The sequence below is a fragment of the Varroa jacobsoni genome, unplaced genomic scaffold (assembly GCF_002532875.2).
Source record: "Varroa jacobsoni isolate VJ856 unplaced genomic scaffold, vjacob_1.0 scaffold_711, whole genome shotgun sequence".
Classification (NCBI taxonomy): Eukaryota; Metazoa; Arthropoda; class Arachnida; order Mesostigmata; family Varroidae; genus Varroa; species Varroa jacobsoni.
The window spans coordinates 261,596-287,361 of record NW_019213613.1 but is presented as its reverse complement, the minus strand read 5'-3'; the positions used below and the strand labels follow the sequence as shown (position 1 = coordinate 287,361).

Genomic DNA, 25,766 nt, shown 5'->3' with positions numbered 1-25,766 from the left:
GGTTCTTTTTATTTTTTATATCATTTTTTATTTATGGTAGACAAACCGGAATATGGATACAGATCAACGTTCTACTAGTACGAATCTATTATCAAGCATACGGCTGGTTGTCGTTTGAGTGAAAATGAGAAGAGAGGCTAAACAAAGGTACAAAAAAATCAGCTAACTTCGAAGCCGTCCATTACAGACGCTTTTCGTTTTTCTGCGTCTTTTTTGTCACTTTTGTGTATAAATATAGACACTATGCGATGCATACCGTATCAGGAATGACTAATCGTTAGGAAGCTCCAGATTTGGGGACATCTTCAAAGGGCGGATGGACGGACGGACCGCGATATGCGAACGGAGAAGGCAGATGCGGGTCACGTGACGTGGACTAGTAGGAGTACAAACGACAAGGATAGCCGCTGCAATAAAGCCCGTGTGAAGGTCTTTGCAGGCTCGTTTTCGATCGGTCATGCTGTACTATGTACTACTATGATGACGGTGCACGATCTCACAATGAGCAGGCGATGTAGACTAGAAAAATGTATAACTAGGTAAAAAATTATTAACAAGTTTGTATACACATATATGTATACACACTAATAACTACGTTCTAAAGCCAAGGAAACCTTCTGTTCCGTTTTTTGCATTGATGGCGAGGCAGGGGAGGAGCATCTTTCCCGTGACTCTCAGGCTGTATGTGATTTCTCCAGTGCAATAATTTGCCAAGGGCGCCAACGTGGAAACTACATAAAGCAGTGTAAAAGATGTGATAATTTAACCGAGCAGATAGAAGAAGCCATTCGCGTTCCTTGGGAGCATCTTTCGTGTCAGATTCGTTCATGCGATTCTTAATCGATCGCCAGATTTAACTGACTGTTGCATAGGGTCTCATACGTATTCATTGGACTTTGTGTCGTCTACTTTCTAAATTTCTAGCGGTAAACATTTCAATTTCCCTCACTTTAGTGACATTTAAAGTTATTCACCTTGAAAAAATCCGCTGACCTTAGAGGCGGATCGAATGAACTCAATAGAAGACTGCCATTGAGACGAAGCCATCAACTCGGCTCGAAGCCAGCTAAGAAAGCTCAGCCCCTATTTTTATACCCATCCAGAAATAGACGGGTTTCAGTTTGCTATATGACATAACCAAAAGCTACATTCTGTACGTGCCTAAAACGTCTATGCTTTTCCTGGTGGCAACACGTTTTCTTTAGGACGGCAAACAATCACTCCAGCGAGTGAGTCTTTTTGCGTTAAGTACGACCTGTGTTATCGATAACTGCCAATATTCGCGGATATTCTTGTGGCAGTAGTTTTAACATATATTCGGAGTTATAGAATATCTCGGACTACAGTCACTGATACCGCGATGGCGTGCTTAGGTGTTCAGGTATGTGGTAGATTTGTCGGTGTTGAAGAGATGGTGTTCCATTTATGTATGGGCTTTGCCGAAATGAGCTTTCCGCTCAAATTGACTGAGCATATTGAGGATGCAATGTACGTAAAAACATGCATTACTGATATATAGATGTGTGTACCGCTATTGTACCACATGTGACCTAGTTCCCTATGCAAGCAGTCAACGAAAATTATTTAGGAAAAAATTCCCGTGGGCACCTGTGACAGTGCCGAGCAAAACAATTAACCTGTTAATTAGCATAGTACCTGCGTGCCCAACGAAAAATAACAGGAGTAATTAGCAATGCGGGACTCCGAGTTCATTGTTTCTACTCGCTTAGCCACAAGACAGTGTCCCGCATGCCTGCCCAACGACAATGGCTGGGAACACGTGAGTCGTTAGTTCATCTTCAAGTTGACTTCCTTCGTGACGACTAATCATAACGAGATATTATATCACGTGATGGAAAACACAGGCAGCTGGTAGACACGTGACGTCATTAAAGGACGAGTAAGTGTCGTGACGCAGAGGGTTCATTTTCAGAAACCGACTATATCAGTGTAGCTTACATCAGTTGTACGATAGCACTAGCTATCAAAAACTACTAGTTGGGAACGAGTTTTCCATGGATCAGATGAAATGGTCCCACGGCTAATTTGCCACTCACAGGAGTGTAACCACAATCTCCAGCAGCGTCATTGACACTGAGCATTATATAAGAAAAAAACAACAATTGATGTTGAGCAGTTTTGACTGGATAGATTTAGTGTTATTGTTATTACACGTCTAATCACAACACTCGACAAAGTATAGGATTCTAAGAATGACATTCTTTTTCCTGTAACCAATGCGGCTTTGCCATAAACATTGCGCCTATTCTAACTTGAGCCTGTTTTATCAGATAACGGAGATCACGCCGTTTGATCATTCGTAGCTAACAAATAAGGGAGGGCGATCCCTCCACCGCTGGAGTCAGTAAAGTGAAGTAAAGAAGACTGCGGCCTGCTAGGTGGCGATGTCCTTCAGATTAGGATTTTCATTACACTCTTATCGGAGTATTCCAATAAATAATTTATATTTATTGGATACTTTATACTTATTTATAGTTAGGTAGGATTTTCAGCTCATTTGAGTGCCGTTGCTGATGCAACCATTGTTGCGACCACCAGTGCCACCGGCATTGACAGCAAAGGGGTACCGCCTCGCCTGTTTCAGGGTTCGATAGATGCCGACAAGCTTTTCTATGTACAGCGAAATCGTGCGTTCAATTCGCAGGTAACTGCAGCAGCTCGCTGTGAGCTAAGGCGAAAAGGACAAGGGATCGATCCTTTGGGCGACTCATATTTGGTTTTTCTTGCCGTTACTGTTGGTGAGCCTTGTGTGTTGAATGTTTCATTTTCGGTCGCAACAGCCTCAACTACTGCCGTTGTTTCGATAACGCGATAGCTGGTTAACGCCCAAAATGATCACACTTTCTGACCCTTTGGTTGGCGTCGACGACGTTTTGGGCAGACTCTGACCGTCATTGGTTCCGCCTATGGAGCCATTGTTTGATTTAACTTCGTGGTGCTCCTGGTGGGGTAGGTAGCAAGCAAACAAAATGAGCCTCGGCGAATTCGTCTCGAATCGTATTTTTTGCCAGTAGATGTTAGTCGGTGACGGCAGCGTGTTGGCATTTAGTTGCAGAAGAGTAAATAAACAAAAAAACAAACCAAAGAATGAAAGACAGGACGAAAACTAGAGAATAAAGATTAATTTAAAGAAAACCTTGACACGCAGACGGTTGCTGGCATCAGGCAAATTGCTATCACTGTTTTGCGGCACCAGGTTAAGGAAGAGCGTCTATGCGGCTAAATATATTACATAGACAGGCATATAAGTATTAGCGTTCCCACTCACGAAAGCGTTAACAAAGAGTTTATTTGGTTTTAGGCGCAACTTACGTCCTTTGTGCGAGCCTATAATTCTCTTCTATTGTTTCAGCTGAACGCACAGAAGAAAAAGTCCGTAGTGGATTAGTCAATGCGTCGAAGAGATTGTACTGGCATATCAACAGTCCTTCTAAACATGCGCACCGGATCCAGGAACATGGAAACGTTATGAATAGGCCAAAGAAGAAAACTGTATTTCAGACATGGGTGTCGTTCTTAGTAAATATTCGGCGCATAAAATGTCCAACGAGATTGAAAAGTTGTCAAGTCAAAGAGGCCAGCTTGGAAAAATAGTCTAATTATCTATTTACCCACCGATTAGTATTATACGATTGGATAAAACTTAGCAACGGACGTACTAGAAGTACATGCGGACTCTTCAAAAAATTGCTACGGGGTGAATAATGTTATGTCACGACAAGAAATTGTCACACATCATGAAAAAGATGTTAGCGTGACAAAAACTCGTTGCCTTAGATACTGCCACGTTTCGTATCTATATATGTTGTGTACTCGGAATTTAACTTTGACAAAAATTAAAATTACGTGGCGTCCAGCGGCGAAAAAATCATCGGCGTGAAAGGCTATTGTTAGCCTGCTTAATGATCGGCTCCTGTAGCAAAATCTAGTTAAATTAAATATGGAATTAATAGTCATTTTCATAAGAACTACACATGTATATAGGTACTTAATTGAGATGTTTCCTATCATTACAATATTATGTGACATCTATTTCAACAAAAAGTTCACTGGACGGGCTGTTCGCCTATTTCTCAGTCGGTTATTTTTTATCGCTGGATTCGAAAACTTTAAAGAACTTAAACTCTATGCTAGTCTAGTCAATGAGGCAATTCTTACCTACTTCATCTCTGGCGAGCTAAATCATCGCCCTTTTTGCGGGACCTGCTTCAAAAGCGTTTTGCTTTGTATTGTAAGTAATTTGAAACTGGTGTCCAAAGAGTAATAGCAGTGCCCCAACTAATACAATGACGCTTCCTGCACTTATATGTGCCAGCACTAGAAATATGGATGTGCAGATTAGAACAGTTAATGCGCTTGTTAATGCATCTTCAAAATGGCTCTCAAATCATCGTAATAGCCTCAAAATAGAACTCGTCTTTATGCCAGGTAACAAGGCCACCACGACCAGCTATTTGGACTGCTCTAGCCCTGAGCCCGTCTGGTCAAGTCTGGCCAACACCACTAATGATTCAAAAAAACCGTTCATCTTCTGCAACGGTAACATGGCTCATCGGTGCGCTCCTATAAACTGCTACTCCTGATAATAAGCATGGAGTGTGCAGGATCGGGGTTTAGTAGCGGGCGATTAGCTGGTAAAACTATTGGGGGCGAGGGACGTTTTTGTTTGACTGGCAACAAATACGAAGCCATCAGCGAACGAGCGATAGGACGACAACGAGTAGAAGTACGCCCAAGGAAAATGAAGCGATTTCTGAAGCGGTAGCAAACATAGTTACTGGTGCAAATGACTCCGTTTCGCAGGGGCTTTCCTGCGCCCACCTCTGTTGTAGTTAGTTCTCTATCGGTTGGGGCGCCGAGCCAAAAATAGGGGAGACACAACTAGACACTGTGGTTCCCTCACATGAAACTTCTGTTAAGGACACCATACTAGACGGACTTCTTCTGACTTCGACATGCTTCGGCGTACCGCGCAAGCTGTAGGCTTCTTCAAACACTGTTGTTATTACAGTCCCTAGTGGAATCGTCTCATTTGATCGTCCCTTCTGTCGGTATTATAAGTCATGTGCGTCTGTCCGTGTGCGATGCAGTGCTGATGATCCTGATGGCTGCGTGGCAGCAACTGTTCTCATAGTCCGTGAAGTAGTAGTAGTAGAAGTGGCTGTAGCGGTTGTTACCGTTTTGGGTAGTGTCCGTGTGAATGTGTCACTGTCTCTCAGTATTTCTCATCTTCATCTGTCATCCTCATCATCATCATCAGTATCATCATCACAGACAAGACTGGACCCTCCTCGTCGTTGTCACCACCATTTTCGCCGTAGTACTTTGCCTCGATCATCATCAGCAGCAGCTGCAGCGGTAAAAACATCGATGTTATTCTAACGGGTCCTTCTGTGCTGCTTGTTGCCTATTGGTGTTCTTCTCGCTATCCGAATCCATCGTTTTAGTTCGTTTTCGAAGAAGGAACTGCTAGACCTTTGCGTTTTTTGCACGACGAAGACAACGGGACAGCGGCTACTGATTGCTAATGTTGACGCTGCCATTTCTATCGGTGCCATCGTTGCGGGGGAGATGAAGCGGGACGTGTCGCCCAAAGCGGTCAATGGTATGTTCGTAGTGCGTAGACATCGTAATAAAACAATAGCAAGAAATCGCCGCGGCCTCCATAATAGCCGACACGGGACAAAGTGCGACCGGTTAGAGGGGCAACTTCGATGTCTTCTAGACGCCCAGCTTCAAACGGCTCTAGCCAAAACACGCCAATACAACGATCTTACTCATACTGTGTACGGTAACGAGACACGAAGAAATCGTGGAAGAATGACGGTCGCCAATAGATATCGCCCACAATATATTACATCCCGTAGCATGCTATATCCATTCTCTTTTGTGGTTCATGCAGTCTTTCGTTTTGATGAAAAGAAGATCTGGGAGTCGATGTCAAATAATGGAGGTTCTTCAAAAGAGCTGTCCCAGGCGGCGGTACTTAGCTGTCTCTCAATATTCAAGATACAAACGTCTTATGCGACAGCCACGGCATACAGCCCTCATAGCTAAGGTTTAATTACCCCACTTTGTGCTGGTTTTTTTCCTGTTACCTTGATCAGGGGGATGTAAAAACTGACTGGAAAATTCGGCATCTACAAATAGCTGCGTAGCAACACATATTTCTATATTAAGACGCGTATGTATATGGTAGGCTAAAGTACTTCTTAAGACTAACATGTAAGCGCGATTGGCTCGGAGTCGTTCCTTTCACGATTTCATGCCGTGTCAGCTTTGTATATATCATTAGAAGTGATTTCATCGTGAAATTAATTCTGTGCCTAAATTGGCTTCATTTTATTATTCTAAGTGAATTTTTTCCCGGCGTTGAAAGTTAGATGTCTATTGCAAGCCCCTCTGTATCGTTCTATGTTATTTTCTTGTCCGTCCTTCTGTGGTCCTATCACGCGTGCATTTCTGTTGGACTCGTATTGTCGGACAAATGTCTGGGAACGTTTCACCTCTTGCGGTTGCCATCTCAGCTGATCTTCTATAAAAGAAACAAGCGATAGGGACAAATAGCCGACTGAAAGAGGTGAGTCTGCAGCCAAGTAACTTGTTAATATCTAGATGCGCTCGTATGTTATAGCATAATGCGATTACAGTTTGTAAAGCATTAAGTTAGAGATACGATCAATGGAAAATAGTTTTATAACGGTATTATTGTTGCCATAATGAACAATTGTCAATTGAAAGTTTTAGGTAAAAATGCCTTTGATTTTTCAATGCTTTTCGATTATCTCCTTCCATTTTACGACTTTGGATTGATAAGGCATTTCATTGTTTTCAGAAAAGAAAGGACACCACCACCATAGTAATACGTCTTTATTTTTATCCTGGCTTTTGTCCTGCAATGGCAGAAAAGTAACGATTGGAGAAGAGTAGTTAGACAATGAATGAAATGAACCGGATTTCATAACGCTTAAACGCGCACGAGCCGTAATACATATCATTATTATGTACACTACCTGTATATCCGAGTTATTACTGCAAAAACGTACGCGAATAGTAAATACTGCTAAGTACATGAAGGTATATTAAATCGCATGATATGCCGCCAGTTTGGACATGTGTCTTGTCCATGTAGTCGATAATTGCTATATGGAAGATGGTCGTATCGTATCGAATTAGGGAAACGAGGAGTGTTTGTTAATAACAAATTGTAACGCCCCACAATCAGTCAGTTCTGGTATTTTATTTGATATGATAGATTGGTTCCCTTTAACTTTTAGAATAATAGGTAATAGCAACAATTCGATGATTGTAAGTTTGAGAAGGATCTCCTGCCCTCGCAGGAGTACAATTATGGATTAAATTCAAGGATATAGTGATGTACTGCTGTTCAAGCATTTCCATAGATACGCACGTGGATTGTTCTAGTGTGAGCATTTACGCAATACTTTCTTCAACAGCCGCATTACACAAGTGACATGCCCGTACATAGCGTCCTATGCATTGCCGTGATGTAATTTCGTTGAAGAACTAGGCTGAAAGTACGTATAGGCCACCGTTGCATTGCTAGTCCTAGCAGTTGTTGTTATAGGAACGTTACGTAAACGCAAAATATATTACTGTTTCTCTATATTATGTAGTCGGATCACGACATTCGGAATCCAGTCGTTTTTCGACTAGATACAACTGATAAACGCATATGTGCGTATTCTTATCAGACAGAGACAGTTGCCTGCCAGAAGACGTGGCATGCCCCCTGGGTGTTGGTCTATAGATTTATTAGGACAAGACTACGACAAAAAAGCTTAATTAATTTTTGGACTTCAATTGTTTATATAAAGTTTTATTTTTATATAGAATCATATTATTGCAGAAAAAAACATCAGATATGTTTGGCGTCGATACATTATACCTAGTATAAATTGGCGAAACCAGATATTTACGCGAATTGGTTCATATTATAGAGCCACTCGTTTCACTTGGTGTTTATGTATCGTGCATCTGTATTTATGTGTTGTGCAACAACACATAAACACAGACGATCGCGTTACCCTGACAACAACGCGATTTTCAACAGAGGTTCAACACGAATGCGAGCTCTGTGAACAACAGCGTAATTACATTTAACAAACTGAGCCACTGAAGTAAAAAAAAAAATTAAAGCGTGCTCTTATCAGTGTATTGCACAGTTCCCCAAGTAAAGAGCTCTCAGCTGTTTGTTCTCGCTCTCCGGGTCGCAGTCGCTTAAAAGCCTCGATTTCAGGGCTCTAGCTCTTGCACTCGAGATTTCTGCCTGTCGGGATAGCTATGCGAGTTTTGCCTATCTTCGATGCGCAAGGTTACGTTACTTACGACGTTTGATCCGGACATCTGGTCAAGCGAAAATTCTTGTTAGGGGAGTTGAATATGAACCTATATTTTAAGCTAACTAAGATTTTGAAGGCAGCGCTTGCGTATGCAGAGCTCAAGTTGTCATAGAAATGCTGTCAACCACACATTAGAGATAGATAGCGGATATTTTAACCGGTCGAACGTTTCCACGCTCCCCCTCGCACAAAACGAGAGCGTTCATTGAATTAGGGTTACTCACTAACCCCCATTGAAATTGTTCTTACGGACACTTGTTGAAACACGGACCGGCAATTGGCGGGACTGGTACGAATAGAAAATCCTTTTTTTGTTTTGCAATTCCGTCGGGCGATGCTCAAAGCGGGTTATCCAAAGGCATGCCCTGCGGAAATGTTTTGCGGAAATGCGAAAAATTCTGTAGGATTCGGTGAAGATATCTTCGTAGGAACTATGTAAATCAGGGACCAGCGGTAACATACCTGGATCTACGTAGATTATCTAAAAAGAAGCAGAAAGGTATAGGGTCCTTGTAAGTAAAATTCCGTTGTGCTTCTTACGATTATCGTTGCCGTCACACGGTTTTGACGGTATCTCAATTTTCGTTTCATACACCTGAATGCAAATAGCCCATTTTATTGAGAAATTGACCTATTAAAGGCAGTATTGAACTTGGACTTGATTAAGTTCCTCTTCAATAAAGGTTTACGTGTCTTTATGGAAACTTGTTCGCGCACACATTTGTATTTAAATGATTTTTTTCTTTTATTTATTCATTGACATTAACTAATGTGTTATCTGTGGTTTCGTCGCCTCTTCGATAGGTTGCAAAGCAGAATCTGTATTATTTGTTAGTGTTATTTCCATTGAATATCGATGGCTTAGGCAATGCACAAAGTGCAACAGCGGCGAGTGGAATGAGCGCCTTAACTGCGAAAGTTCAGCGAAGGACGGATAGTCTGTAGTGATGAGTTCCCGCTGATATGATCCTGGATATAGTCGAATCTATGTCTAGGGGAAAATTTTTCTCCTTTTAAGCAATTTATCTTTCATATATCGTCGATGCGCTGCCCCACGAAACAACATCCGTGCTAAATTGTACTTCCAAATTGTTGCAGGGCCGTTTCAGGGTATCATCCTTTTTAGACAACATCCTATCGGGAAACGGTGACTCTGAACATCCTATCGTGCGTAGACATTTATAGAACGCAGCTGAGCTCGGGTGTGTACAAATACTCTCAGAAGGAGAGTTTACTTGATATCAATTCAATTTACTATATCTAAGGAAAGGTTCATTTTGGAGTATACAATAAGACTGTGGTAGTATCAATCACTATATTTTATTGGGCATGAGGTGTATTAGTAAGCATTTGTTTTCGAGATGTATGACAATAGGTACGTGTTTACACGTGCACGTTTCTAAATTACTCTAACGTGGGTCTTCATGATTTCCTACAATTTTAATTGCTCTACTTCAACGTTATTCATTCGTTTCTATCCTTCCAGACGTTAACGAACTGACTAAATCTAGAATCAATGTTCGTGTGGCGTAGGCTTCTGTTTTATGACATCAGCATGTACTGAGCATGAAGGCTTCACTGAGGACGACGCGTAAATCGAATCTAGAGTAGTGTTTATGCTCGTAACTTGTCTTTATACGAAGAATAAAGACAATAAACTGTTATGAAGACAATCGGTCAATGGATCGGAAATACGTTTACAACGGGCAATGGCCAATAAAATGTTACCCTAACTAGCTTGTGGCGGTGTATCCACGCGCTACACTATATAGACATTTATATATAGCTAGCACGAGAAAAAGCATTAAGAAAACTATGGGCTCAGTCCAGCCATTTGCCATCGTCTCAGAATTAGTAACCGCTTAACCTTTAATCTAGATAAAAAAAAACCATTGTTTCTCGAAGAATATTTCTTGTATAGTGAAAAGTAACCCCATGCATTGTGGTCTTCTACTTACTTAAGTTTATTTTATCAATATAATAGTATGCCAGTCTATCGATAGCATCCTATTCTGATCGCATGAAAGCTATTATGTTGAACCAAAAATACTGTTGCGTTCGATTTTTACGTATCGGCTTCGATACTGATGCGTGCTTCTTACGCTGAAAATCAAAGGAGCAATTCCAGCTTTAAGCGAAGGCTAGAAGTAGGGTAAATGCCGTCCAGAGTATTCTTCTCACTAAAACGTAAACCCGTGGAATATATCAGCACCCATTACCGAGCAACAGATCGAAACGACGATTTTCTGTGAAATAAAAGCACGAATCGAACGTCGTCAGTACCCCCTGCCGAATTCCTCGTATCGTACCTTATTGATTTTCCGACCAATGCCACGCTTGTGGATGCCCCACTATAGATGCGTGTTGTTATTGTGCAACTGTTGATCCTACGCTAGCGTTCTACGGGAGCGACGGACGGACCGCAAATCATCTGATTAATGCTATGACATAATCGACTTTTCAATAGTAACGATAATAGGCAAACTCTAAAAGATAGTTGCTATGAGATACTTGAGCCGCTTGTGTCTATGTGTGGCCGTCTGTATGCATAGAGATCACCTCAATAAAGTGAACATACTACAAGATACCAGGAAACGGCACTTAGTGATTGATTCGATCCTGGCGCCTCAAACTGCGATGACGCTGATAATCACCGTTGGCGACGACCGGCGACATTGACGTTAACATTCAAGCAAGCTTATCAACAACATAAAAGCCGCAAACGGTTCAATGCTTACGATCTCGCATATAATTGTGCTGCGGACAAGGCATATATGGCACATAAGCATAGACGCAATCACAGACGTCAACGAGTTACGACTAGACAGACAATAGCACTTGCATCCCCGCACAATCATAAGCATCTTTGCCAAACGTGTACGAAGCTGATAAGCTATCAATGGAGAAGTTTGTCATCATTTAAATTTCTGCGTCATTTTTGAGAGAGGGGTGATCCCAGTTCATTTGCTGCACCAGCTAATCATCGATGCTGGGCGTCTCGTCAATGGGGATAGTACTACGTCGAACGGCTGCGATAAAATTAAGGACACATAATCTACTTGTTAGATGAACCCATTGCCTGTACAAATCGTTTTATCATTGCTAACGTATTGTAAATTGCTGATCATTTGAACTTTGAGACTTGCCTCGAGGCGTCGCCCGAATATACATAGCGATAATAATAAATAACCTATATGGTAACGTAGTAGCAGTAGTGCACAATTTTAGTTCTATAAACCAAATCTAATGTGAATTATTAAGATATAATAGCGTAACTAACAGCGCTAAACTCCAGCGCTGAGATGACATTCCCTATGCTGTTTGTGTTTATTGTAGAAGTCAATACAGATGAGTGGTAAATATTTTAAATTTCTGTCTCCGTAACAACAGTCCGCACCTTGATCCTGCAGGTGGAATTTCGTGATAAAAAAAATAAGCTTAGCAGACGGTGCACGATGTGTTACGATACGCGTAACAGACAACACCTTGACGACGTACTGAAAAATCATCGAAATTGTTTGTCCTTAATGCTAATCGTCAGGATGAAATATAGCTTTATCGTAATGATCTTCCATTTGTCACCCGTACACACATACCAGTCATCCTACCGTTCGTTAGATGATACAATTTCCCACGTATTCCCTTAGGCGCCGTCACTTCCTTACATTGAAGCAGATTCACAAATAACTAAAATAAGCTAGCTATTCAGCATATCAACAACAACTCTTTTTATTTTCTACCTCCTCTCTACTTGTCTACGATGTTTACCCGCAGCACTTGCTACCCTATTCCTTTTTTGTGGGCACCTGTTCCATAATACCGTCGGCATTTGATCTGACGCAACGGTTGGAAAACCGTAGCTGTGAAGAGCTGACACTCTTTAAACAAACCAACTTTAGCTGTTGTTCCTCTGGCCGTCATTCACCCTTCACACACAAAGGGCGTACATAACAGTAACATGCTACATGGAGCGGGAAATACTGCACCGGCAACAAAATGAATTTGTTGCAGCTGACAGCTGCAACGGCGGTCCATACGGGCATCGACGTGTTAGGACGCCATGCTGCTAATGCGAATGCCGGTGCAGCAGCTAACGAAGAGGAAGCACACTACAAAGAAAATGCGTCCCGCTTCGTTCAGTCACCTCGAGGAATTGGTCTGTACGGAGGGACCAGGGGCATACGACTCGCAGGCCGCGGCAGCTGGTGGAAGGAGCTGAGATGAGAGGTGCGCTGCAACGGATAAAACGCTCGAGACATTGTAGCGCGATCCAGTTAACGGCTAGTAACTGTGATTTTGGAGCTTGCAGCCGGTAACAGCAGCTGTCACCATAACGGGTCTTGTCGCGTCGTTACGGTTAACACTGCAACGTCTATCTGGCATTACCACTAGTATTGTCACCACCATTCGTAGAGTCAGCTTCGAGCTGTTGCAGCCTGTAGCTAATAACAGGCGAAAAAGATGCACGATGACGCTGAAGACTGGCTTGTGATGATAGTCAGGCCATTGTGTGAAATCCGAATAAAGGGACTGGTCAGAAAGGAGGGGAGCTACAAGGGAGTAGAGACAAAGCTTAAGAAATGGTTAGTCGACTGACCGACCGCCGACCAAATACAGATTTCGCTTGGAACTTGAGCCTTGGCTGTGACGTTCCTGCCGCGTAGTAGGCCCTTCGTTCACACATGAATGTTGTCCCGCTGCCCGCTTTTTAGTTACGCCGATCGGCGTGGTTATTAGCGAACTATATGTGCATTTGGGGTTTTTTCTAGCGCTTCGACCATAGATGCTCCATGCATAACAGTAACATAAACTGTTTTAGTTTATAAGGACAACAAGATTCGAAAGACATCTTACAGGCTCAAATACAAACTTATGTACTATTTAATATATGTAGAGTAGACACGGTTGAAAACGAGCGGCCAGATGCGCTTCATTGACGTACGCGTGGTTAGGTGTTAACACATAGGTATACTAGTAAGTTGCGCTGATTGGGTTGATCAGTTAGTGAAGAACGTGTTTATATGATAATATGAGGGACACGTGATTGCCGAGATTTGAATCTGGTTGAAGACACAGTTTGTTCCAACGTGGGAGTCAACCGTCCGATGGAAAGGCCGACGGCGGCGCCGCAGATGAGAACTCGAAATATTCGGTATGGTTAAGCCAGCATTTTGAAATACCGCCAACCCATATATAATGTATCGCCTATACAGAGGCGGTCATACATATACATATATATATACACATAAGGGTGTATTTCCAACTCTGTCTGCGTGTGTTGTGGCCAACCAGTTCGTTGACCCCGCCTCTCGAAAGGCTACAAGGTGAGTGAATCTGTATGGAATTCATTTTCAATATATAAATTGATTTGGTTGTAAGCTGCATATTAGTGAAAAGGAGAAGTATGAATTCGAATTTGTTCCATGTACCTCAAGTTTATTAAGTGTACGTATCACTTTACTTGATGAGCGCTTCAGTTCGAGGTTTGAGTCACAAGTTCTTTTAAAAATCCTTTCTTCGAAATTCGCGGGCAACTTTAGTAGCCTGTGAATAAGCAGACCCTAATGTGTGCAGCTAGAAACTCGCAACGGACAAAAAACCGAGTGGAATCCATTTTGAAATATATAGTAGGCCAAAAAAACTCAAAAGGAGAAACAACAGATGCCCAAAAAGTGCCCAAATTCTACAAAAAGCTTAGCGTTCGCTCAGCGTTAGTTTCGGACGAAGTACCTTTCTGTCGACAAAATTACAATTATTTCTGAATCAAAATTCGGGGATCATCAGAAATAGGTTTCTGCTCTATTAATATAACAAATCACTGAGCAAACGTAGGTAAGTTTTGAGTTTTTTTTTAGTAGAAAAGATAACTAAGTGTATTTTTACGCCTGCCGCGGAAAGAATAGCACAAAGTCCGAGATCGAACGAATAGTTCAGGCACAAAAAAGCGATCGAACCATATATATATATATGAATGATACTAATAATAATTACAGAATATCAAAAATATAGTATAACAGCTCTGTGTTACCTAGCTTCTCTGTAACATCCTATAATTGTTTGTTGAATTCGTTATTGGAAAGGTTAGGGGGTCATGTTATCTAGGGTATATGAAAAGGATAATGACAACGGCCATCGTTTGCAGTAATTATGTTACTGTATAGGAAGAACCACTAAAATCATGTTCTTCGATCCGTTTTGTATATATGCGACAGTGTCAAAGTTGGTAAAACAATCCGTACTTCTATATGATATCCATGTCGGTACTGTTTTTTTCATCATTCCATGGCTGATAAGTAACGAAAGTGTCTTGCTGTCATTATCACTTTTCCACAGATCTATCGATCTTTCTTCTGAAAGCGGTATAATTGCATCAATAAATTGTTGGCAATAATAGGACCGTTACTTGCTGTCCGGTTGTATGGCCGTCCTGTCAATCACCCGCCAACAATTATTTGATGTAATTGTTTTCGAAAATTTTAAAAGCTCAGTCGTTTCGGACACAGAAAAATATATAGACAGTTATTATATCTGATATATAGACAATTATACTACTCTTGTTCATTGAGAATTGACCTTTTCCTACCGTCTCGACCCGTCTGCGTGGTATAGGCCAAAATCAAACGTACATGTATCGTTGACGCAAATAGAATATAACAGCTATACTAGAAGTCTTTCTCTTTTATCAGAACATGGCACCGATTCAGAGCTTGCTTGATATTATATAGTATCTCATTTGAATTGGTTAAATATTCGATCATTCCGTATCAGTCATAGATTTCATTCAGTAACTCACCCGGTTCATCTTTTGTGTACTGCTGCCAGCTACTAATATCGTTTCCGCTCCAAGGGACTTTCGAAATTGACTAAAGCCCATCTTCCCACTTTCACCGTCAGCTCTGCAGTAGATATGCCTTTTACGATATTCTCTGTATTAAAGGATCTACTTTTTCTCAAACACATCAAAATCGTAGTTTTGCACTTTATCTTTTTTTTTTTTTGTTCAAATACTTTTTACGCAGGATGGCAATTGCCAATCTTTGACCGGACTCTTGTTGAAGGAGGCGCATAAACTAGGACTTCGTGTTCCTCTGCTCTACGTCCTGCTAATAGGTGAGCTGAATTATTTGGTTGAGGCTCTCACCGTTCATACGGCCACGTAGTTTTGTATTTTATCTATTGTGTGTCTGAGTTAAACTCTTCCTAATTAAATATGCTTGCTTCCTTAGCCATTGTTTCCTCTACCCTCATGCCTCTACCCAATTTTGCTTGACCCAAAAGATCGAACGTCATGCAGTGCTAGCCTACTGAAATGAACGGAATTCCGGACCAAACGATGGTATATGAGATGAGACTGTATACTGTGACTAAGTGGGCACGCAACGGGCAAACACTACTTAGGCCTGGCCTCACTGAAGCGGGCGGTTTTGTGGGAAATCACAAAGGAAAGCAAAAAAACAACGTGTACCAAATGACATGGGATGAATTCGCTGGGTTCCCGTCGGAGGAACACTATGGGACACCGGGGACTGAGAGACTGATCACCACGTACAGTTAGGAGAATCTGAACAACAATTCTGTGCTGCACTTGCTTCCCAAACATCTTCAGGGGAAAATTCGGCATGAAGAACTGTTGTTACCTACTACCGCTACTCTACTTTCATTATCGAAGAAAGAAAAAGCATTTAGCAATGGCTGAATTGCTAATGGACGAGCTTTAATATATATATTAGTCGAAATAACCGAATGCGAGCGGGTGCACCCCAAATAAAATTGGCATCATAAATATAACAGACATGATAATAATTGTTCATGGAAAGTTAAACTAATCGTGATGAAAAGAATCGCAGTGTTGAACTTCTCCCACCTAGACCACTTTAAACGGAATACCGGAAACTTGTGGGGTAGCAGTGATAGTCGCAGTGAGTTGGAAAGCAAACGTGCTGTCTGAAGGCATGCCGCTAGTCCAAGATAATGCGTCCAAAGGACCGTCTGTAGGACTCTATGCTTTAATAGATATATGATATAGGCACAGATGAAAAACGTTAGAAGACGCGCCACAGAAGCCGGCTAATTTTAAACTGTGACCGTTTCTATCGCGATCTATCCACAGATTACTGGACAAATCTACTTGCTAAATAAGCCTCCACACCGAAATCGGCTGATTTGTATTAGACTTCTTCGGTATGACGGCAGACTGAATACTACAGTTCCCAAGCAACGACATATAGTAATAAACTGGATGCTTCTACCCGCACCCCCGTGTCGCCGGGCGGTTCATATGGGGGATGTACAGTAATCGTCTTCCCTCAGTTCAAGTTCACGTTCCATGACAAGTGTGAAATTTTATTAGTCTAACTGGAGTGTGCTAGTTATCTAGCGCCAATGGCTCGTTATGAAACACTTTTGCAAAAAAAAGCGATACGCTCCGTTCTATCTAGATATGTTTAGACGTGTTTACATCTAGATAACGTAACGTATCACTATAATTATGCAAACGTTTATTAACTCATATCGGGCCGTCTGGAACCCACCTCACTAGCCATCATCTAGAGCATCGCCACAAGATGTTCGTATCTTCTACTATTATTATTTATTTATTTGATTATTGGATGGTCACAACGGCTGCTCATACGGCTTCAAATGTTTAAGAAAGACATCAATTACAGGTTACATTAGGTAAACTGCGCTTGATGGGGCTTGAAGATCTCACGTATGTACATAGGGCCGACTTTCAACTGTCTTTAAAGTTCTGTCGCATGAAATGAAAGCTTTTGGCGGAACGCGATCCACTGACTGTCATCTCTTCTTCATGATAGGATACATCGAACGTGACTCATCTATGAACAATTTTAGTACAAGCAACATTGATTTGCTACGACAAAGCTCATAGATTATGGTCCGCTGTGGCCAAGGGCCAAATTGGAACAAAAGTGACCGATGCAACCCTAAAGATAGTTCATCAAGCAACGAAGTCTCTCTTTGTACTCCAAAAAGACTAACGCAAATCTTCTGTTTTTATTACTTCGCCTAAGCTGAGTATTTTCCGATAGCATGTTTGTCGGATCGCCTGGGAAGTGACTCATATCGACGTCTAAGCTATCAGTGCAATGATATGTTGGCTAACACGACTTTCCCGTAAAGTGATCTTCCTTCCGCTGCTTCAGTAATGGTAGTTGTGGATGCCGCTTTTAGGTGTGTACTTAATAACAAACGTGCTGTAATTGCATCTAAAGGATGGCCCAGGATCTGTGCTTCCGTCAGCGATCCCTGCGGCGAGATCATCAGTTGTTTATTTTACGACAAAATGAGTGCAAAGTAAAATCGAAATTCTCACCTCACCCCCCCCTCACCCCACAATGAGTCCGTGTTCATATCCATCGTCTCGCTTGAGAAGATAGCGGCGCTCTGAATAATGCCAAAGGAGCAGCTCGTGAGCTTAGGAGTTCCACATATCAAGCCACCGATTGGCATCGCTAGCGGGTACTGCTCCAAATCTGTTGTTGTTATTGTACGTGGCTCAGCTGCTAATAGCGCTATAAAGAATTTCTGTTTCCATTCACAGACGCACGCATAGACATAAACATCAGCAGCACTATCAACGTCAACAACATCACTGCCATCGTCGTTTACGATGACTGTCAACGTGAAGTTTGTTTCTTCTGTTCCCTTCATATTTCCGAATATATTCCGAGTACTGTTACCCCCTACCCCCACCTTGCTCACATCCCCTCTCCTCCTTCCGCCCCATTTATTTCTATTTCCTTCTTACTCATCTTGCTTCTGAAACCGCCGCCGTCGCAATGGCTGAGTACTAGCGATGCTTCTAAGTAAAACCAGTAGAAGTCGTCATATCAGTATATACTATTTATTATCGCGATCTGCGTGGATCAGACCGCCATCGCCTCGGTAGTCGCTCGTCGACTTTGTCTCTGGGCCCACAAAAGCAGTCGCAGCGGTGTCAGCGTCAGAATCAACCGTAGGAAATGAATCAGCTGGCGTCGCGTATCCAATGCATTCAAAGGCGATAGCCGCAAGTGGACATTTTCCCTTTCAGGCACCGCTACCGCTATTTTTGCTGCTCGATTGAATACTACTGTTTGGTTGATATCAAAGCTACCGCCATTGTTCCGAACAATTATCGTTATTATCAGTATTACAATGACCGACTGTTCGGTTGAAACGAAGGCTGGCTTGGAAGTGACAACAGCGACAAGGTCGGAGACAACAGCTGCAGTCTGTTCCTGCACCAAAGCCGGTAGCGTGGCGTGGCATGAAGCGTCGCTGGATTCCCATAGTAGTTCGACGCGAAGTGCTAGCACAGCCTATGCTGCTGCTGCTAGTAAGAGGATTGGTGATGGTAACGGCAAAGACGAGTTCATACTATTTCATCAAACGAGAGGAATGGGCGTCTAGGGAAAGTTGTTTTTTTCCCCATCTCGCCGACGTGCGCTAGGATCGATGCACCACTGAAGTTACTCACCTGCTTACCTTGTCTAGTAGTAAGAGAAGTAACAGCGAACGCTTAATGCGTCTGTTTCTTTCAGACAATCGTTATCATTACCGTCATTGCTGAAAATCTTGTGGTCAGTTTCATTGATACCTAAGGTGGTTGCGTACTGTAGTATCGTCTTCTGGGTCACGAGGGAAGGAACGATAGAAAATAAATCGCCCTAAGCAGAAGTACGTAACAAGACGGATTAGGTCGGTGTATAGAGCTGGAAAGGATTGACATTATTGGAAAACGCTATAGGGAAATAGAAAGCGTCGATATTATAGACCCTCGGGGTAGTATTAAAATATTATGACTGAAGTATTCTAACTTGCTATCATAAACTGAATCATTGTGTAGCTCTTTATCTAGAAACAACCTGTGACATCTAGGCCGACACGAGCTGTGCTCTATGCGTATAGCCGCACGATCTATTTATAAAAATGAGTCTATGGGACAATTTTTGCGGAACATAGCTCAAGCAGAGATCCAATTTTAAAGAGCCAGTCGCCAGTAACGGCCGCTGATTGAGTTCAGGCAACACCAAGGAGAGCAATTAGGTTCAAGGTGGCCCCTAACAACCCTGTGTGCTTTTGTCACTATATTGTTATTAGTAAATGCAAGGAGTCTTCTGTGCTGCGTTTTCTTTAGTTAGGTAATACCACCTCGCTATAGTCTCTGCCGCTGTTGACAACATAGTAAAATATTAGCGTCTGCCGTTCAATAGTTCAGGGAAAAGGCTTGAAGCGTACCTAAATTGCGACGCTAAAACTTTATGATGATCAGGTTGTTGTATACATATAGTATGTATGTATGAAGAGATACCGATATGCGTTTAGGAAATATCGTTAAAGCAATTAAGGAGGGACTGCATATGAATGTGGCAAAAACAAAATCAATTTCGGAGATGTGACCCCGTGCCATAATGTATTGTTCTTCACAGTCAAACCAGATTTGGTATTAATAGGGACTGCATATGAATGTGGCAAAAACAAAATCAATTTCGGAGATGTGACCCCGTGCCATAATGTATTGTTCTTCACAGTCAAACCAGATTTGGTATTTATCTATTTACTTGCTGTTTAAAAAGTACTCTAAAAAAAGGGTACCTTTTTCTTTTCGCAACACTTAGCAAGCCCACGGAGCGGTAGTCTACGAGCCAGCAATTTGGCAAATGCATCATTGGCACGCTGCTTACTTTCAACCTACAAGATTTATACAGAGCAACACAAAAACCGTGGACGTATCACACGCGGGGTCCAACTGATTGTTGGATTCAAGAACTTCAAAAGAAAAATTATTGCTATATTTGCAACAATTGCATGGATTGATCTCGTCGCACAGGTCATATAATAATAAGGCGTTCAATTGCAACAGCTGATACTAATTGACTGAATTCTAGTTGAGCGAAGAGCGATCTGTTGCGTTGGTTCAGGTAGTTATAGGTAGACATGAAACGCCAAACAACATTATTACTTGGTAGCGTCGTAAGCTTGCTAATGGATCAGCTGACATGTTTGTTGGACTACACTGTAGTGACGCGTTGGGCCTTCTCTGCAGGACGTACCGACTCTTATCCCCATTAGTGTGCTAAGTCCTGCCAATATTCATGGTATGAGAACGTGTACTTGTTGGGTAGATCATTATTACTACTCGGTCTTTAACGTCATTGCGCGGTATGTTTAGTAGAAGGTAATTAATGACCCATTAACGAATCTTTGTACTGCATTTTTGGTTTGGTGCTTGCTCATAAATACATAATTTCTTCTATCACTAAATTTTAGAGGAACTTAGATAATTATCATCAATATAAACGGTAACCCAGTTTATTACGATGATTATTACTCTTTATTGTTGCTTTTTTTGGGCTTCATGAATAAAACGTGCATAGCCTCATGTCCAAATTATTAGTATGTTTGACCTTCAGAAAAAGGCTATTTTCGAGAGAAATTCAAATAGCATGGATTAAAGGATTTTCTCTTCATAGACTACCCCTGAATTCCCGTCAGTCTACTAAGGCGCCGATAGTTAATGTCTTATGAGTTTTTCTTATGAGTCTTATGAGAGAGATTTCCGGAAAACTATTTGTGTGCGAAAACACCCGTACCTATGGTTTATAGCAGAGCTGCGCCCACTGAACGTCTTTGGGGCAATTTTGAAGCTAGCCCTTATGCCCTGTTAGTATATGTGTACGCCTAATAGAGTATGACACATGGGTCTGTTTGTGTGGATTTGTGCATGTAATAACAGGGACTCTGAGCGAGCATTATCCGAACCATCTTCTTAACGAATGCTTTGTACAAAAAAATTGTGGGGCAGTTTGTACCATAATTAAAAAGTGTAACATTTTATCTTTTTCTAAATATATGCTTCAAAAACTGCTCTGCCCAAAAAAAAAGTAGGCTAGGATATCGAGGAATTACTGATATCTAACCGTACGATACCTCCAGTACGTTCTACGTACGCAAACTTATGTGATCAAAAGTAACGATTCATTAGTGTTACGCATACGTCGACGCTGAAAATATCAACCATAAGTCAATAATGCTCTGTAGAAGAAGATCCCAAACGAAGATTTACTACAGTTAATCGTTTTAACTGTAGGTTAAAAGGTCAAGCTAACTAGCGCCATGTTCATGTTAGACACGCCATAAGCGCACGCCGCTGATATATTATTTACTATTTTAGTAATTATCTTGTTAATGTATATATTTCTATCATTATTGTTGCTATATGTGCTAATATTGGTACGCAGTTGAATTTTAGTCGATTGTGCATGTGCATCATTTACTGTGGCCTGTCGAGATCATACAGTATAAAACTCTTCCCCCGTTCCCCTGATCAATTTCATTTTCGTGCCCCCTCCAGTCATTGGTTAAAGCACTATATGTATATATATGGGATATTCCAGCTCTGCTTTTTATAAACATGTCACACTACGCCGTCCTTTTCATCTGCGTTTATACAAGGATTTAGATACCTACCTGCAAAGATCAACCGTTCATTGCTCATCGCCAACTTACGTTGTATCCCAGCAACTGCTGTCTCAGACAATCAATCAAATAGAAATAAACTAGTTAATTTCTGCACAGTCTTTCAAATGAAGTCGTTTGCGGAATGTTCACATTTTTAAGAAATGGTGCAGAACGCAGTTAAACTGCCAGGCTGCGGTATACATCCATTGCCCGCCGGCTGCCCGTAGGGCCAGTTTTGGTCGTGGACGTCCTACCATGATTATATCCCTCGCCAAATATGATTCTATCTTCAATTTTGTTTCCCTACTAATATTTCCAAGCGTATAGAAAAACAGCCAGCAGATGCAAAGGAAAGGACGTACTTGTTATTTCTTTTTTAGCAGACATGCGGTAAGCAACAGTTGCAAATTGACGAAAGAACTTAACTCTAGGTGTCCATTGTGTTTGTGGGCTTCGCAGGTTCATCGTCCGATATCCTGGCCGCGGCTTCACATATGTGCGGGAAAACATCTAAGCGTAGCTTCGAAGGATATACTGCCGAAAAAACAGCGTCAGCGGACAGCCGACAGGGAAGCGTGTGAGGCCGGTCGGCTAGTTCCCATAAAATCGAAAGTGATTAGTCTAGTTTCTGCAAGTGGTTCAGTTTATTTCTCACGTCAGGTCGACCCTTACATTACACTAACCGTGTCATTCATGAATGCTCTACGTGTTATCGAGGCTTTGGATTTTCCGATGCATCGACACGTTCTCCTCTTGCCATGGATATTATAATACGTCGAAGTGGAAAAATTAAAAGCTATGCGTGAACGTGCCTCTCCATGCCCACGAGAATGATGCGAAACGTCAGTGAAATATGTAAATTAACGTCAAATCGTTTTCTAAGCAGATCGGCAACGGCCGGATAGTCTAACTTTTAGTGACAAGTTACGCCAGCAGACCAGGTTTGCCGGAAAACACAACCGGCTAAACAATAAACAACCGTATGGCAAAAGCATCTGTATGTTAGCTAGTTGACGACAGCGAATATTACATGCGGACAACCAGCGTTGTGCAGGGGCCTTGCATAGGACACTTTTGTGGAACAGCTCAATTACATAGTTCGGTAGAATGTACAACAGTGTACCGGCTTCCATTGGTCAGTCTCCTGCGAGGCAGGAGTCGTCATGGTCAGACCAGTGAATCTCTACATAATACACACCTCCTTTCGGTCCGTTTACCATACTCATCGCTACTGTCCATTCCGTTCCCATTCAGGCAGGCTCGGCCAGCCCACAAATACATGTTCCCCTCCAGACGCGGATGTGCACTGGTGAAGATCGTCTAATTACGTTTGCACTGTTTCGTTATTTATAAGAGGGGAGCTTATTACAAAATATTGAAATACTAACATAGTAGCTACGACATCCAGTCGTGTGTATCGGTATATGTATATACGATTATGCTCCATTTTAACACTGCCACATTAGTCAGTTACAGTAGAATTCGGGTAGCTACGTTTGTTCTCAATATCTAATATTGCGTCTGGCAAAGATGATGACTATTTTACGACTGATTTATTACTTAAAGATGTCGTAACTCTTACCTCCGCTTCTGTTTCCCTGACGCTTTCAATGCCGTCACAACGGTTCATTGAATCATCGCTTTTGTGGCTGCAGTCACTAAGACCGTGCTAGCATAAGCGTCACTGCGCGACCGGATGATGATCGTCACAACGATGAAGCGTGAAATAGCAGAAATACAATATTTGAGGAAGTGTAAAAAGCCTTCCACATTTCTGGTAACGTTAGCGATCACAAGTTTACCAATAATACGACATGACAAAGAAGAGCAGCAGTAACTTATCGTCATTATAGAAGTTCTCGTTCTAAGGTCACTGCCGACCCGCATCGTATTGCGGTACATCCATTAAACAAACGAAGTCAAAAATTAAGCGGTCGTCTGCGGTGAACTTGTAGCAGTCGGCTAAATGAAACGCGTTCCTAACGAATAACCCCCCGAACTTAGCCGTCCATGACGCACGTAACTACCAAAGTTAATGGTCGAACAAGCAACGGCAGTGGCTGTTACTTGCAGGTATTGCTTGTGACAATAAAAATTATTCTACTATATCGTTTGCTATTGATTTCAGGTATTTTTCTAATGCAATACACCCCACACGTAGAAGTCAATGCCAGCGGAGGCATATTAGCTTTGGCTCCCGATGCTGCATTATAATACTGCGTGAAATTCAGGTCTAGAATCTACGAGCAGATCCTTAAATTCATCAATTAGAAATTGGATAGCGCTTGGCAAGATAAAATGGCACGCATCCGTGTCTTCTTTTTCAACGTTTTCTTACTGTTCAAGTACATCGTTTAAATGTTAGCTGATAAACGAACGTTAGGATTGCTCACGCATGCAGACCTACAACGTTACGACTCGATCGTTACGCACACGTTACGTCGTGTCAGGAACTCAAATAAATGACCTTCTTCTGAAAAGGCCGTCTGAAGTGTGATTTGGCTTTACAAAACTGATTGCATATCAATTACTCATTATTGTTGTTATTATTTTCCAATGCCGAGAAACGTGGGCCTAACTTGCTTGTGAGACGTCTTTTTGAAGTTGACTCTGATCGCTTTTTTGTCCTTACAATTTCTGTCGCAAGAACAAATATCAGGCGGCATAGGTACACTTGATTCAAATAGCTACATCGATAGAGAAGCAGGATAAATTACTTGTGCCATTCATGTCCTGTACTGATTTAGAAAAGTCCTCTAATATAGTTTAGCCCCAAGAAGTTTCGGATATAATCAACTGAACTACACTTGTACCCTTCCTTATCGTTTGGGCTGAAAATTTGGAAAGGTAATGTTGTTAGCCATTTTTGTTTAGGATACTTTCTTTCCAACTAAATGATACAATTAAATGATAAGTTTTGAAAAAGACAGAGAGCAAATTTGAACACTGGTTAGGGACAAGTTATATTACGTGCACATAATTCTAATACATAGTACATGTAAAATCAAATACCATAGCCTTTTTTCTACCATATTGCCATGCCCACTGAAAACTCGTATATATCTGCCCCTCGCTTGGAGATAGAATTCGAGTGTTACTATTATAGAACGCGGTTGGTAGGACAATTTAGACTACTTTTAAAAAGCCGATAATAGCCGCTTAGCTATGCAAAAACATCAACCGGACCTGATTCACCGAGTGTACTTGCCCAAACGCACACACGCGTGCGCGGCAAACATGGCAGACAACTTGACTGATTTTTTCCGAAATTTCTCCATGGGCGACAAACGTCCTCCAGCATCCTAGCCGCCATTAGCATAACAACTACCCCCTCACGCCTTCAACAGAGAGATGGACCGGTTAAATAGGTAAATTACAGTGTTATATTCGTTACTGTATGTAAATTTTTGATCGTCATCATCGGCCAGCACGGCGCGCATAATCATCACCACCGCCACCGGCATTATGTGTCATAAATTCCCATTTCCTTACAGCCGATGCAGTTAAGGACCATGGTAAGCTAGCTGATGTCAGTGGCCGGAAAGCTAACAACGGCTAGGCAAAGGCCAGATGCTTTTTCAAATGGGATCTAACTGTTCTTCCGGATGGCTTGTCGTTACTGCGCCGCACCAGCATTCATTCATTCATTGTGTCTATTCAGCATCGCGAGCTAGTTCTCTACTGCCACCTGCTTTCGTGGTGTCCTGCGCAGGAACGCCAAGAGCTAAAAATTGTTTACTGACCTACCGTTAGCGTAGTGGGACTTTTTCGCCCCTTGTTCATTTATCTCTTCGTCCGTGGACAAGCTAAGCGAGCGGGCTGAGTCAAGAGGTATTCGAAATGTGAATATGTTGGACTGCTGTACATAAGCGCACACTATAGCACGATATAGTGGCACGCTATAATATCATATGATGA

General features: G+C 41.9%; 1 protein-coding gene and 2 long non-coding RNA genes across 5 annotated transcripts in view; 2 read left to right on the top strand and 1 right to left on the bottom strand.

Moving 5' to 3' along the window:
• LOC111262884 (uncharacterized) overlaps positions 1-23,954 on the top strand; it is a 31,240-nt gene extending 7,286 nt beyond the window's left edge. Inside the window, exons 2-3 of one of the 2 annotated variants that reach the window (XR_015312080.1) lie at positions 15,404-15,494; positions 22,308-23,954. This is a non-coding gene — a long non-coding RNA (uncharacterized LOC111262884). Of the gene's footprint in view, positions 1-13,622; positions 15,495-22,307 lie in introns of those variants that run through there. The other variant, XR_002681909.1, reaches the window with a different exon arrangement.
• Positions 1-25,766, bottom strand: part of haf (leucine-rich repeat and fibronectin type-III domain-containing protein hattifattener) — a 116,814-nt gene that overhangs the window by 57,465 nt on the left and 33,583 nt on the right. The gene's annotated exons all lie outside the window — the stretch shown is intronic.
• On the top strand, positions 4,909-11,598 carry LOC111262885 (uncharacterized). Of its 2 annotated transcripts, XR_015312081.1 has the most exons (4): positions 4,909-5,626; positions 6,549-6,601; positions 9,483-9,586; positions 9,871-11,598. It is a non-coding gene; the product is annotated as an uncharacterized LOC111262885 (long non-coding RNA). The 2 variants fall into 2 exon arrangements; XR_002681912.2 differs by lacking the exon at positions 4,909-5,626 and having other exon boundaries at positions 5,910-6,601.